A 16,058-nucleotide genomic window follows, 5' to 3' on the forward strand; every position below is an offset into this window, starting at 1 on the left:
ATCTTTACTACCGAATCTCACCCAAAACTATTCTATTTTCATTAAAGGAAATAAAGAAGACCAATAATTTTAGCAACTTTAAAAAGTTAGCGGGAACTCTTTGTTATTCCTTAACTTAGAAACTTATTGGAGTATAAATTAAGGTAAGTTTTATTTTGTTAGCTCACAATGAAAACTTTATAACTTATGATTCACAATCGACAAAAAAAAAAAAAAAATTCCCCAAAGACTTGATATATATTTTTGAGATCTCCTAAGGTCATATATATATATATATATATATATATAGTTTTTCTTTTATGTCGAGTTATAATAAAAACAGTAGAATTACTTTTGTTGAATTCATATTTTATCATACATTTATTTACAGGAAGGTTGATTGGCTTCAAAATTTCAGCCTGTTGACCGATGAAATCACTGTCACCCCTCTTGTAAAAGTATAATATATATAATTAATCTATATATATTGTAAAAGTATAATATATATAATTAATATATATATTGTAAGGCATAACTACAGGGTTTTACCCTTCTGAAAGTTATGACCTCCTAAAATCTGGGGGGTAAAACCCTGTAGTTATGCCTATTGGAAAATTATAATATATGTGTATATATATACATATATAAAAAAAAAAAACTTTTGTATCTTTACTGTAGTAACTGATCAACATAACTTTTAGTAGTTTGGGGATATTTCTTAATTCTTCTGTCTTTCTGTATTTTTATTTCAAAGGTTTTCAAACAATATTGTACATTGCTAATTATGAAACTAACCAGGAAGTTTATTTTGTTTATTAAATTTTTCTTTCTTTGTTCAACACTTTTTCTTTTTACGCTTCTTTAACTGCTCTACTCAAGCAACTTCTTAATTGCATGTTTTACAGATATGGTTAATATGCAAACACTCTTTATCATACAAACACTTATAGCTATAATAACAAGTGTATGACCTTATAAAACTAGTGTATGTAGGTTTTGCTTTGGAGAAAGCCCAGCTAATATTTCAAGCAGTGCGTTGCTATTTGGAGAACTTATGATTGATGTGGTGAAGGGATCAAGCAAATACGCTCATTTACATACACATACTTTAATGATATTATAGAATAATTAATTACATTATGAAAATGATACATGGAGATTGTGTATACAAATTATCTAAATTATTTTGGAAGATTTCACCTGAAGAACTAAGCAGTTCTCTTTCCTAATGTACATATGTATGTAGGTTTTATAAATAGCGATAAATTTCCAATGTAGGTTAGTGACTGTCCTACTCTTCAGACACTAAGCAAACTTTGTTGTCATCGTCATTTTTAACTTTCCCGACTTCGTTGGAAAAGTTAGTGTTGCGAAGATATATAATAATGATTTTAAAAAAGTCCTTTTTATGCATGTATGAAAACTTCATAATACATTTTCATTTGTGATTATTAGTATTGCTTCTTAGTTAAAAGCGTCACACTTATTTTCAGAATATTTTAATAAAGATTTTCAAATTAACTGCTTACAAAATATACACAGGCACACATAACCAAACAGGAGAGCCTGTGATGAGGTCGTGTGACCTGTTTGAAATAGCAGCCAAATCACCCTTTAATCAAACAGTATGATCGAACGGAGCCTCTATGTGATCGTTTGACTTGGATCAAGCGAAGGTGTCTGTACGTGGAAGTTTGACCTGGTTAATTGGCAGTCAAGTCCTCCTTTAATCAAAAACCACGATCAAGGGAAGAAGTATGTGTGTAGACGTTTAACCCGGTCGAAATAGCAGTCATCCCTCCCTCCCTTTAATATATAAAAGAAAACTACGATTGAACTAGGGAACGTGGCCTTAAAAAGCGGCCAAATTTTTCTTACGTGACTATCTTCTTCAAGAAACTGCGGGGAAGGAAGACAAAGATCGTTATGACTGAAATGCCTTCGATTGTAACTGCTCAATCAAGGCTGACATTAACAACAATAACCGACATTTTTTCTTTTTTCGTTTGATTTTTTTCACAGACAAGTTTTTTTTTTTCCAATAGCAAAAGGAGGTTTGTAGAATAAGGATCTTTTAAAGTTTCTCTTGGAATAATTTAACTCTGGCCGAAAGCGTGATCAACGAACTGATATGAGATCGATTATTAATAAAGTTTGAGAGTACTTAGCATAGATCTTTTAACACGTTTATTTAACTTTTTAATTATGCCGTTCTCGGATTTATGTGGTTCTCCGATTTATATTTTACGCATTAAATTCAGAATCTGCAAATATAAAATATTTTAAAAATCATAAACTGATTAAGGTCAGAGGCGTTTCATTTTTAGTTGCTTTTTCTCATTTCTTTTAATATATATGCCTTCAAAATTCTGCCGAGGTCGACTTTGCCTTTCATCCTTTCGGGAGTGATAAAATAAGTACCAGTTGGGTACTAGGGTCGATATAATCTACCTACCCTCTTCTCCAGAAATTACTGACTTGCCTTATGCCAAAATTTGAAATCAGTATGCATACCTTTAAGGCGGAGGTAAAGAATACGCATACCACCCGTTTCCGGCGTAACCCTAACCACTGGGTGTGCGTATTCTTTACCTTCGCCAGCCTTTAGGAACATAAAAAGTACTTTTTGATATATACATATATATAAAAAGAAATATCTCGTTTGCCTTTGAAGTAATATGTATGTTGTGTGTAATTGTAATTATATTTCCATTTTTAATAAACATTTGAATACACCAGAAAGGGAATTAGTACAATCCTAATTCAATCTACACATTACTTTCATTATTTTGAAAGGTAATACAGCTGTTAGAAGGCTTCCTTGTATTTCATACATGTATTTTAATAAATACATGTGTTGAAATTCCTTGCTGTTGGTGTGTGTGTGTGTGTGTGTGATATAAAAAGTTATAAGGGAAGGTTTAAGAAAAGTTTATACTTAAAAGATAAGTGCCTATTAATATGATAATAGAAAAATGTCTTCGTGACGATTTAAGATCTAGAAAATGTCTTCCTGATAATTTAAGATCTAGAAATGTGTTGGTATGTGTGTATACATACATGCAATGCGCAAATGTGACTGTATGATAAAAAGTTTGTTTCTCCACGACATAGTTCAGGTTCAGTCTCTCTGTGTGACATCTTCAGCAAGTGTCTTCTATAGTCCCAGGCTGACCAAAACTTGTCTTAAGAATTCTCCATTAAAAAGGATATACAGTATATCTCAAGACATACTGTTTATCCTTGTTTCTGCCTTGATTAGGATGATTAACATGACAATCATCGTACCCTATCTCTAGTAGCCAAGGGACATAGACATATACAGAGTAGAACACATATGGCTGAGGTAATTTGCATAAATTAAACGAAAAAAAGTTGAGAGAAATGGTACGTGTATCATCATCACCATCATTTAACGTCCGTATTCCATGCTGGCATGGGTTAGATGGTTCGACGGGAGTTGGTAAGACCAAGGGCCGCACGCGGCTCTATTGTCAGTTCTAGTGTGATTTCTTCAGCTGGATGTCTTCTCTAATGTCAACGATTCCACAGAGTGTACTGGGTGCTTTTTACATGGCACCAGCACCGGTATCAATTCTGCTGTGGCAGACAAATCTTTTTGAGCACATGAGCAACATAAACAAATACTAGTATATCAGGTATATCATACAACATAAATTTTTGATTTTTTAATATTCTCTTTGCCTCTAGAGCAGTGCTTCTCAAACTGTCTGATGTGGCATACTGGCAGTTTTTTTCCCCAATGTGCCAGGGACTGGTAATATTTCTTAGTAATATTAATTTATACCAGAAACAATATATATAATGAAGTGTTTTGCCACTTAAGTGTGGCTGACCCCTAGGGGTGGATGTTACTGTTGCTTTAGCCCCAGGAGGACATCTCCTCCAGCTGGCTTAAAAGTTGATAATTTTTTTTAATCTTGTATTTATTTTGTAAACAAATAATACAATATTACATAAGCATTTTGCAGTGTTTCTTTCTTTTCTGGAAACTCGCCGTGTACCAGCAGCTGATGGCTTGTGGGCCAGCACCTGTCTGCAGACCACCACATTGAGTAGCACTACTCTAGAGGATGTGTCACAATTACCAAATGGCAACTGAGTCAAGCGATGGTGTGGTGATAGTTGCCAAGCTTTTCCCAGCTTACACTTAAACCTAGCTACCATACGTTTTGTGCAATTATGTCCTTTGCTAATTTGTAACTCCTTTATAACAGAAGCTATTGACTTCTACTTGTGAGTCACCTGGGCCTTTGAGAGAATCTGTTACAGTGTGCTCGTAGTACATATTGCTCCAGGGCATCTGTTCCATATCAAGCTCCCCTTCTCATTTAGCCTGCTTGTGACTCTACTCCATCTCCTGTATATCACTAGCTTACACTGAGTACAACATATGGAGTTTATGCTTCTTTCTGCATCGTTAAACACAGCCATTTTCCTGACAGAACTGGGATCTTTTTGTCTTCCCTACTTATACATTAGTCTTTGCTCTTGATTCCAGGTTTAGCTTTTATGGCCGAAACTTCTTCAATCTACTCTAGCTTCAACTAAGTGGACTATATAATCAGAATACAGAAATCAGTTTCCATGGTCAGCTGATCTTAAATCCTTTATAAAAGCTTGTCAGACTTTGATGAATAGGAGTTTTGTTGTCTCCTCCCTTCATGCTAAATTTGTTGCTGAATTCCTTGTTGGCTTTCACTTTACTTAATGCATCGCTGTACATAGCTTGTACAGTCCTTACGACCCATTTGCTTATCCAGTTTCCTAAGTGACCACAAAATTACTGAGCATGGCATTCTGTCAAAAGGCTTTCTCCAAGTTAATGGACGTTAGGAATAGTGGTTTAGTCCTAGTCAAGTGTTTCAATTTGCAGTTGTTTCAACTAGGAAAATTGTATATCTATGGTACTTCTGCCAAAACTACTTCTTCTTTAGGTTTACTCTACTTCAGATAACTTATGCTGTAACCTTTATAGCTTGAACCAACAGTTTCATGCCTCTATAACTTCTTCTTTCTCTTAGGTATCTCCTTTATTATGTAGCATTTGACACTGACACTGCTATTGGGTGTGACACCTTTCTGTATCACTTGATTTACTCTCTAGGTGGTTATTGTGTGCATTTTTTCACCCAAAAATCAAATCAGAAATGACACTCCATCAATTGCAATGGTGCAGCTTTTGTGATTTGAAATGCTACTATTTGAAAGGAATTGTTTATCCATCTTCCTGAAATAATCATCATCATCATTTAATGGTTTGATAGGAGCTGGCCAGCCGAAGAGCTGCTCAGGCTCCATGTCTGTTTTGGCATGGTTTCTATGGCTAGATGCTCTTCCTAATGCCAACCACTTTACAGAGTGTACTAGGTGCTTTTATACAGCACCGGCATGGGTGCGTTTATGTGGCATCAGCATGGGTGTTTTTTATGTGGTACTAGCATCCACGAGCCTGCAAGATTAGGAATGCTCAGCTGGAGAGGAATGTAGGGGGCAAGCCTGTATGCAAAGACAACTGCACTTTTACTTAGCTTGATGTATCTTTTCACACACACCAAACTGCTAGGAGTTTTGGTTCCCTGTCATCCCCTCTGTGAGTCCCAACATCTGTAGATCCTGATTCTTTTTTTTTTTTTTTTGTTTTCTCAATATCAATTCTTTCTTCTTTGATAATAGACTGGGCAGTTTGCATGGCACATGACCCCTTTCAGACCATTAAAATTGTTTTGAAAATGTAGTTATGTAGAGCATTTTTCTGTTCTTCAGGTGTGGAAAAGATTCCTTGTGAAACAATAGGGATTAGCACCAATATATTTTCACATTTGTGTTTTCATGTCAGTTTAAAACTTCAAAAACTATTGGAGAAGATGAGACAACAAGTATTAGCAGAATCTTTTCTTTCTCCTTTTATTCTATATAAATGTGTATGAGGATGTGCTGAAAAGTTCTTGTTTTTTGGATAAAAGAAAATACAGGATGATTAGTTGATTATGATTTTATTCATCATATGCCCCTCTAAGATTCACACTTATTGCAGTGGTCTTTCAGTTTTTCTAAGCCCTGTAAAAGAACTCAGAAGTTTGGGCCTCTAACCAGGCTTTTCATGATACCCATAAAGCCAGGAACTTTATGAACCCCTCATATTAGTTATTTATCTTAACATACATGTTTTCTTTCCATGCTTCTCAGATGGTTTTAATAAATTAAGAGATATTTCAATTGCTTGAGGCGTTGTTTTTACAACTGAATGTCTTAATAACACATGTGTACATGCATGTGGTATAAAGAGCATGATGGTCTATCATACAGTTTCCTTCCTTCAAATTTCATTTACAAGGAATTGGTAACCTGAGCTATGATAGAAGACACTTATCCAAAGTGCTGCATAGTAGGATTGAACCCAGCTCTAGTTAGTTGCAAAGCAAATTTCTTAACCACATAGCCATGCTTGCACCACCCATTTCGAAAACATTTCTTTTACTTCAGATTGAATCAATATTTAACTGCACTGAATAGTTTAAATATATCCAGAGATGTCATTGTTTTATTGTTCTATTTTGCTTGACAAATTGGGCAGAAACAAAAAGCAATTTGAATTCTGTGTTTTATGTCTAGCGATGTCACACGGTGATTTATGTAATAGGAATCAGTTAGATATTGTAATAAATGATGAATGAATCTGGCATGTTGAGTCCTATATTTTGGCTTTAGAGTGAACTACTTCCCTCTATCATGACATTTTCATGCTGCTAGAATGATCTTGCATAAAAGGAAAAAAAAACAAAAAAACTTCAGAGTACATTTTCATCTCTGTCAGTTTTATGTCAGCGCACCAGCATCAAAACACACACACTACACATCCCAAGAAAAGAAATTCACAAAAGCGATTACCTCTTTTTTGGTTAGCTTAGGTTGGTTATGGGCAAATTGCAGCCTGCAGGACTTTCTAAATGGCATGCTTCACAAAAAATTACCTTGAATTTTTTTAGTAGTATGGTCTGCTTGATGATGTACCATGTCTCATGAGATGACTTCTTACAAAGAAATAGTCCATGTTAGGCTTAAACCATAATGCTACTAATTTTAGAGTTAATAATCTGATAATTTCTCATACTGAATGCCACATTCTTCAAGTGGTCTTTTGATACTAGCATGTTACTAATGGAATTTGTTTGAAGTATACCCTTATAGGTGTAGGAGTGGCTGTGTGGTAAGTAGCTTACTTACTAACCACATGGTTCTGGATTCAGTCCCACTGCGTGGCACCTTGGGCAAATGTCTTCTACTATAGCCTCGGGCCGACCAAAGCCTTGTGAGTGGATTTGGTAGATGGAAACTGAAAGAAGCCCGTCGTATATATGTATATATATATATGTGTGTGTGTTTGTCCCCCTAGCATTGCTTGACAACTGATGCTGGTGTGTTTATGTCCTGGTCACTTAGCAGTTTGGCAAAAGAGACCAATAGAATAAGTACTAGGCTTCTAAAGAATAAGTCCTGGTGTCGATTTGCTCGACTAAAGGTGGTGCTCCAGCATGGCCGCAGTCAAATGACTGAAACAAGTAAAAGAGTAAAAGAGATATTCTATAGAAATTATAGCCAACATTAATTTTTGCTACTTTTCATATTGAGATGTCAGATGTAAACAAGCAATGAGTTGGAAGACAAAAATGGGTAATGAATGTACATGCCATATTTAGGGGTTTTTTGCCCCTTCATCGACACCCATCTAATCCATTCTCGCTTCCGAACACATTGGTTATATAGCCACCGCAGACAGTGGTGTTATGTTATTGGATATGCCAATTTACATATCAAATGCATTCCTGGAACTGGTACATAAATATTGATACTCTGTAAAGTGGTTGGCATTAGGGAGGGCATCCAGCTATTGAAACATTGCTAAAACAGTCTTGGAGTTCAGGCAGCTTTTCAGCTGGCCAGCTTCTGTCAAACTGTCCAACCCATGTCAGCATGGAAAACAGACTTTGAATGATGATGATGGTGATTTGTTTTGCATCCCTCTGGGATTAATAGATACCTGTGAATTATTGGCAAATGGGATGTGAGTAAATTAATTGGCTATACTATCTCCTACAAAATTAGGTCTCATGTCAAGTTTTAATGAAGAAATCAATATTAGTAAACAAAAGAAAATACAAGAAAGGAATTACCAATAATCTAGAAGAAAACGAGGGAGAGAAAGACTGATTGACTATATGTGCATGCGTTTTGAAAAATAAATTTTTCTTGAATTAATAATTTATTTATGTTGTAACAGTTATCATTCAAAACATTTGGTAGCATTAATCCTTAAATCTTAGGAGTAAGGGTTTAAGAGATTTCTGTTGTCAAAGATCTGAGTGACTGCTTTTTTTGCAGGAATATAAAGTGGAACTTTAATCTTAATTAAGAAGAATGCTAAATATTACAAAAAAAAAAAAAAAAACCAGCGGAGAATATTTAAAAAAATTATTTTGTGTGGTAAAAAGAGTGCTTCCCAACCACATTGCTCTGGGTTCAGTTCCACTATGTGGCACCTTGGCCAAATGTCTTCTACTATATCTTGTGACTGACCAAAGCCTGGTTAGCGGGTATGGTACATGGAAATTGAAAGTAGCCCATTGTGTGTGTGTGTGTATATGTATGTATGTATCTATCTATCTCTATATCTGTCTATATATATATATATATATATACATACACATACACTCACACACATGCATGTATGTATCTGTGTGTATCTATTATATAATTTTGTCCTCCACCACTGCTTGACAACTGGTGTTGGTTTGCTTTCATCCTTGTAGCTGAGGGGTTTGGCAAAAGAGACCAATAGAATAAGTACCAAGCTTAAGAAAATAGGTACTGGAGTCAATTTGTTCGACTAAACCTTTGAAGGTGGTGACCCAACATGGCCACAATCCAGTGATTGAAACAAATAAAAGATAGAAGATAAACATTTTCAAAATCTTAATGATCGTTTTTCTTTCATAGGCATAAGATGAGAAATTTGGGAGGAGGTAACGGTTAATTGCATTCAACCCAGTATTTGATAATTCTAGAAGGATGAGGATTGACATCGGCAGAATTGAAACTTAGAATGTAAAATCTGTGACTAACTACTGCAAGGTATTTTGTTCAATGCTATAATGACTCTGGATAGTGGTGATAATGATCTCTTGATGAAGTACAAAGCATAGGAAAGTGAGAAGATAGTCTTTGAATGAACCTTGGCTTTTATTGGTACTTACGTAATTGGCACCAGAGTGAGGCAAAGTAAAGGTCAGCATTGTGAGATGAAATTAGATGTCACAGCTGCTGTGCTTGGTTTGAATTCACCTTGCTCACTGTTGTAACTACCACCAAAAGCCTCAATGTAATCATTTAAGTTGCTAGAAATGATAGCCAGTTATTCCTCAAATAATATGCTAATTATCTTGAAAAAAAATACGATGGTCATGTCTGGAATACATTTGGTCATGTCTTTTCAATCAAGGCTGACCAAGGCTAAACAAAAAATGTGTTCACTTTATCTTCTGTAATTAACAACTAAATTTCCCATAAATTACATGCTAAAATCTTAAATAAAAAAAAATAAAAAAAACGTCATTATGGTCAAGTTTGAAGCACCTTTAATTATAGGTCTGCTCAATCGTGGTTGATCTGGGGTTACACAATAACATTTAAATACTACAAAGCATTTATGTTCCTGCCAAAATCACAGAAGATTTCTGTGAAACTAGATACAGTCAATTTCATAGATCCGAGTATTGACTGTTGCTTATTTTATTGACCTTGGAAGAATGAAAAGTAAAGTTGACTTTGGCAGAATTCAAATTTAGAACGTTAAAGGATGTATCTAAAGACATTCATAGCAGAATTGTGGAAGAACATCATAGCCATGTGTTGAGAGGAATTCTTTGTAGTTTGAATAATTCACCTCTGGAAACATCCCTGAATTGTTTTGGATTTTGGCACAAAGCCAGCAATTTTAAGCCAAGGAATTTGTTAATGTTGATTGGCACTTGATTTTATTGACTCCAGAGAAATAAAAAATAAAATTTTAAAGTTAACCCTGGCAGGAATTCAACTTAGAACATAAAGAGCTGCATAGAATACTGCATGCTATTTTGGCTGATGTTTTAACAGTGAAAGTCATCATCTCAATCAAGGGAAGACAGGAAATTTACTAGGGGAGATGTAAATATTTCTTTATATTGGCTCATGTATGCATCAGATAGTTATTTTATCATCCCTGGGGTGATCAAAGGCAAAAATAGGCTCTGATGGTGTTTAATTAAATTTGGAATATTGTACCTATACACACCACATATATATATGTGTGGGTATGTATATGTATTCAGAAGTTGTTTTCCTACTATTTCTTTGACTTTCATGCTGTGGATGTTTGTCAGATGGTATGAAATTCTTCAAGTTTCTAGTGAATAAAATTAATGACCTCTACATGCTTGGAATATTCAGATTCTTGTTGCAAAAGAAAATCAACACCATATGTCTGAAATTTTTATAAATGTGTATATAAAATACTGCGAGTCATTTTGTCTGATTCTGTGTGTGTGTGTGTGTGTGTATATATATACACACACACACAAATGTATTTATAAATATCTATGTGTATTTGTGTGTGCAATGTATACATGTATTTGTATATATGTATGTAATGGAAGGTGAACAGGGGTGTTGGTGAGCAATAATAAATATGAATGGGAGGACAATAAATGTGTGTCAATTGGGAGTAACTCAGGGGAGAGGGAGTAGTGACTGGCAGTATATAAATGATGATGTGAACTTGTTTGTAATAAACAAGTTCTAATTTCATTACTTAAAGCAGCAGAACAATACAGTTGATTGGAAAGTAATGGAGGGATGTATGATAGGTAGATGAAGGATGAGTTACAGGTTGCAAGAGTGTGGGGGAGAGTGGAAGATGAATAAAATAAGAATGGGAGTGGACAATTGTATATGTGGGAGGGACACGCTGCGTATCTCCTGTTATGTTGGTCCTTTCTCATTTTCTCTGAGGCTCAAAATCCTGAGATCAGCTGTCATCACCTCCTCTCACATCTTCCTAGATCCCCCTTTTCTACAGCTTCTGTTTACTGTAAGTGATTGGTCTTTTTTTTTTGTACAGTTATCTTCATTGTTATATGTTGCATGTTCAAACCAATTCAGTTTTTTCTCTTGCACATTATAACTATTTTCTCCTGTACCCAGTTTTTCTCTCTACATGTTTTTACTTTGCTATTCATGCACACTGACACTGCACATTCAGTGAATCATGTTTGCTTCATTCCTTTCTAGTTTTTGCAGGTTCTCTGCATTCACAGACACATCTCACTACCATGAAGCATTGCAGTTCAAACACTGACCTCATACAGTCTTCCTTTCATTCTGAGACAAGTAGTAGCTCCTTGAACTTTCTCCACCCTGTTCTTAATGCTGGCAGCTATACTTTCAGAACATCCTCCACCTCTGCTAATTAGCTATATATATATATATATATATATATATATATATATATATATATATATATATATATATATATATATATATATATATGATGTATGTGTGTGTGTGTGTATATATATATATATATATATATGTGTGTGTGTGTGTGTATATGTAAATGGTTAGTGTTAGATTATTTAAACTTTGTCAGATAGTGTAATATCAACAGAAGGAAAACATTATTTCTTACAGCTTTATTTTCCTGTGAATTTGATGTTAATGTTGGTATACAGATGGCAGTAGTAGTCAGCAGTTTTATAGTGTAAGGGGAAATAACAATGACAAAGCTCATGTACCTTTGGTAATAACTGTCTGTTGTGGATGTTAGGAGCAAGTTGTTGGCTAGAAATAGGAAGACATGTGGCTCTTGAGAGCAAAAGTGACTGTCCCTTAATATTCCAGTTCATATTTATACACGTTGCAAAGCTGAATATAGTTGGAAAACAATGGGTAGTAAAATAGCCTATCTATGTCAACCTGTATTTAACTCAAGAGTGTTCACTTAAACAATAGAACTTATCTGAGTTTGACGGTTGACCCTCAAACTTGAGTACTAAAGTCAAGAACAGTACACACTGTTAAATGGTTGGCATTAGGAAGAGCATCCAGCCATAGAAACCATACCACAACAGACAATTGGAGTCTGCTAGCCATCTCCTTGTCAAACCGTCCAACCCATGCCAACATAGAGAGGGAACATTAAATGATGATACTTTTTTATTTTGTTTTAGAAATTTTCATGATGGGGATTGCCAAGTTATCTGTGATTCCATGAAGCAACTAATGATATAAGAAGTTTTGCAGACCCCTTGTTTAATACCCCATCCAGCATATCCTTCATCTTTGTTTTAGTGATAAGGTTTAATTTAAGGGATATTTAGCTGCTATTTCTGGTTAATCAAATGACTATGTAGAGACTCTTCCATGCATGCTTGAAGTAAGATTAGTTTCTTGTACTCTGTGTCTGATTATTGTTTCTTTGCACTATATTTTGATATCATGTTAGTGTAGTATTTACATTTATACATATAATGAAATCAGTGCTCTCATTGTGTTTGTTGCTAATATGCTTGGAGTAAGTATGAATGTCACACAGTCTCATTTCTCCACACTTTATAATCAGAAATCTTGCATGCAGTAAATCAATATTTCTTAAGTGCATAGATAACAAGTCATGGTAGACTTATTGTTAGATATAATCTCCAGGAAATTTAAGCTTAAATTAAGAAATACAGGCACTGATAAATTCTCTGTATTCTGTGTGACTGTTATTTATGGAATATTCTGATTTCTTTTATTCATTTCAAATTATTGCCATTGTATGTCAATTATAATGAAATCAGATTCAAGTCCTAGTTGAGCAAACAAAAGCAACAATTTTGATCTTAATTAATACACATTAATTATATTTATAGTAACACAATGACATCAATAGCTATTAGTACATCACGCACAGACATTCAGTTGATGAGAGAACTTCTGCATGGTTGCTCCAGCTGCTAGAAAATAGCATCCAAGTCTCTCTTAAATCAAGGGCCCCAACAATGGGGCTGTGGGTCATTTGGTACTAGGCTTCACAATAAAAATAAATTTAAAGATTTTATTTTATTGACTCTTGCAGTCTAGTGGGTTTTTTTCCTCGTTATATACAAGGTGTGGTGAATAAACTGTCGTCTAAATTATGCAAAATGAAAATAACACTAACATCTCATTTTAACAGATATATTGACCAAGATTACATAGAAATATCTTGAAATACTAATGAGTAAATTCATTCAATAAAATTGCTATTGGCTTCAACCAGATGATTTCAGAATCTCCAGCAACTCTTCTGGATGGTCTCCTTGTTTAAGTTGGTCAATGCTGCTATAATCCTTACCTTCAGTTCATCTTTGGTGTTACAAGGAGTTTTGTTGGTCTCTCGCTCCACTGCATCTCACACATAATAATCAAAGGGGTTGCAGTGTGGGGAGTTAGGTGGCCAGATGTGAGGGGTGATGTGGTCACAGAAATTGTCTGACAGCCATGACTGGGTTCTCTTGCTTGTGTACCATGGTGGAGGGTCCTGTTGCCAGACATAGGGTCTTCCAGCATTCACCCTGTTGACCCAGGGTAGCACTATTGCCTCCAGGCACTTGATGTAGGCCTCCATGTTGAGTGTGAGGCCGTGTGGGAAGATGAATGGAGGCATAATGTTGCCATCACTAGTGATCACTCTAAACACAATGATGTTGACTGAATGTTTGATTTTTATCACTCTCGGTACATGTCCTCAGATTGACACCCAAACACTCAGAAATGTTTGCATTGGAGCTTCCGGCATGAATGCCAAGCTTTACAGCATATCGTTTCCAAATTTCTGGCAGAGCGAATTGCGTCACGGTACTGTTTTTCTCACAGATTGTAGAAACTTTCTGTTGTAATTGTATTTTGAACCCTTAACACTAGACATATAAAATATAACCCACTGGATTCCAACAAAGAAAAGAACTTGTAACTTGTTTTTCTTGAATAAGAGTTATATTATGACAATCAGCATTTATACAACTGTCTGTTACACTAAAAACTTTAGCGAGAATTTGAACATGGAAGAGAGACTGACTGCCAAGGAAATGACTGGTTGAACGTAACGTTCACATACTAAAAAACTATCGGTTGTCTTATTCCTAACATCTTCATCCATTTCTGTGAAAGAAAATACATCTGGCAGACCACATTTCTGTAGTTATGCCCTAAATTTAATAAGCGAATGATTACTATTAAATGAATAAAGGATTCAGAGGAAAAATTAGACGGGACACATCAGAAAAATTACACACACTAGGAATGAAATGTGTAAATATCACTTAACACCGAGCAGAAAACTGCCCGAAATCGTGTCTGCACCAGTTAATATTCAGATGTGTTTACCTATTTGTTTTCAGAAATAGGATTTTAAAATTTGTATCTTACTATGCTGAGGACATATGATAAAATTATGAATATTGAATTAAACAAAAAATGCATATTCAGTATCGCGGTTTATTATTTAAGCTTTCCTCTGTGGTGATGTTTTGCATTTATAATAAAATAAATATATACAAATTATAAAAATAATAAAAAAACTATAGAGTACTGTTTCTGCTTCGCAGATTTTCACCTATCGCGATGGGGTTTGGAACGTAACACTCGCGTTAGTCGAGGGATTACTGTAATTAGTCGATTCACCGCTATTTCTTGTGGAACACTAGAATTCCGAGAATACCGGTTGGGAAACGCTGAATTAGACTACACTTCATTGATGAGGTTTAATAAAGTTGAGACATGGCAGGAGCTGTCAGTTACTGCTCATGGTCAGACTCATAACTGCATTCCTTATTGAATTTTAAGCTTAGAATTCAAAAATTACCTTTCTCTGCTTCTTTATTTTTAAACATAGTTATTTAGAAAATTATTATTCTCATCTGAAGAAAATTGTGTTTATATAATTTTAATTTATTTGCAACTTCCTGACTTACGACTCGCCCCCGCCTCTAAAATTGTGTCTATAGTAGAAAGGTTTATTATTCTTAGCTGTTGTTTTTAGAGCAGCCTTTCTTTTTCCAGGCACTGGAAATAGAGAAGTATCCGAATTGAGTTTGTGGTGTATAAAAGACGTTAGCTGCTGGATAATCGGTTAGAAAGATCGCCATTCACAATAGTTTGTAAGAAGGATGGCATAGTTTATACAAATAAATATTGGCTTTCAAACGGAGAAAGTCCTGCCTCTAACAATGAAGTATGGAAAGCTGTAGGTGATGATATGTCTCTCAATTTACTTCGTTTGGGGGAAAAGTCAGTAAGACGAAGCACAAACGTAATTATTTACACCTGGATTTGTCTTGCTGTTTTCCTAGCCTCAATATTTAAAAAATTTCCTCTAATACATTTTTAGCTCTGAAACTGCACTTCTCTCCGTCACTGTTTTCGCAGCGACACACGGAAACGAGGGGAAATTAAGAGTAATGGTGGAAACTATTTCAAATAAGCTTTTCGCATGTGTACTTTTACTTTCGATGTGGTATGAGTTAAAATGAAACAATAATGGGAAATGTACAAAAATAGCTCGGCTATCCTGGATGACCGAAACGAATAAGTTAATACTTCAAAATAGTTTTTTTTTTTCAGTGCCCCTCCTTTTTTAATAATAAAAATAACGATGACTTCTTTCCTTCTCTGAGTGTCTTATTAATACTTTGCATGCACCACGTCCTGGCGTTGTTGTTTTTTCTTGTCTTTTTTACTTCGCTATATATATATATATATATATATATATAGATTCAAAGTTGAATATGGTACTTATGCGTAGGCACCCGAATATCGTATCCCAAAAGGATAGGTGATCAAAATCAAAAAATATTCTTTATCCCACTTGGATTTGAAATGTTGCCACTTTTATAATATGTCTTTTCTACAGTAATTTTCTGCATTTTCGTGCAGCTGAAGATTGCTCTTCATATTGCATTTAATGTAATGCTCGCATTATTTAAATAAATTGGAGTAGCATG

General features: G+C 34.9%; 1 long non-coding RNA gene across 1 annotated transcript in view; it reads left to right on the top strand.

Annotated features, from left to right (window-relative positions):
* The first annotated feature begins 6 nt into the window (after positions 1–6).
* Positions 7–16,058, top strand: part of LOC106883851 (uncharacterized) — an 85,733-nt gene continuing 69,681 nt past the window's right edge. The window contains exon 1 of the long non-coding RNA XR_008264739.1: positions 7–143. This is a non-coding gene — a long non-coding RNA (uncharacterized LOC106883851). The remainder of the gene's footprint in view (positions 144–16,058) is intronic.

This window comes from Octopus bimaculoides, chromosome 8, assembly GCF_001194135.2.
Source record: "Octopus bimaculoides isolate UCB-OBI-ISO-001 chromosome 8, ASM119413v2, whole genome shotgun sequence".
Lineage (NCBI taxonomy): Eukaryota > Metazoa > Mollusca > Cephalopoda > Octopoda > Octopodidae > Octopus > Octopus bimaculoides.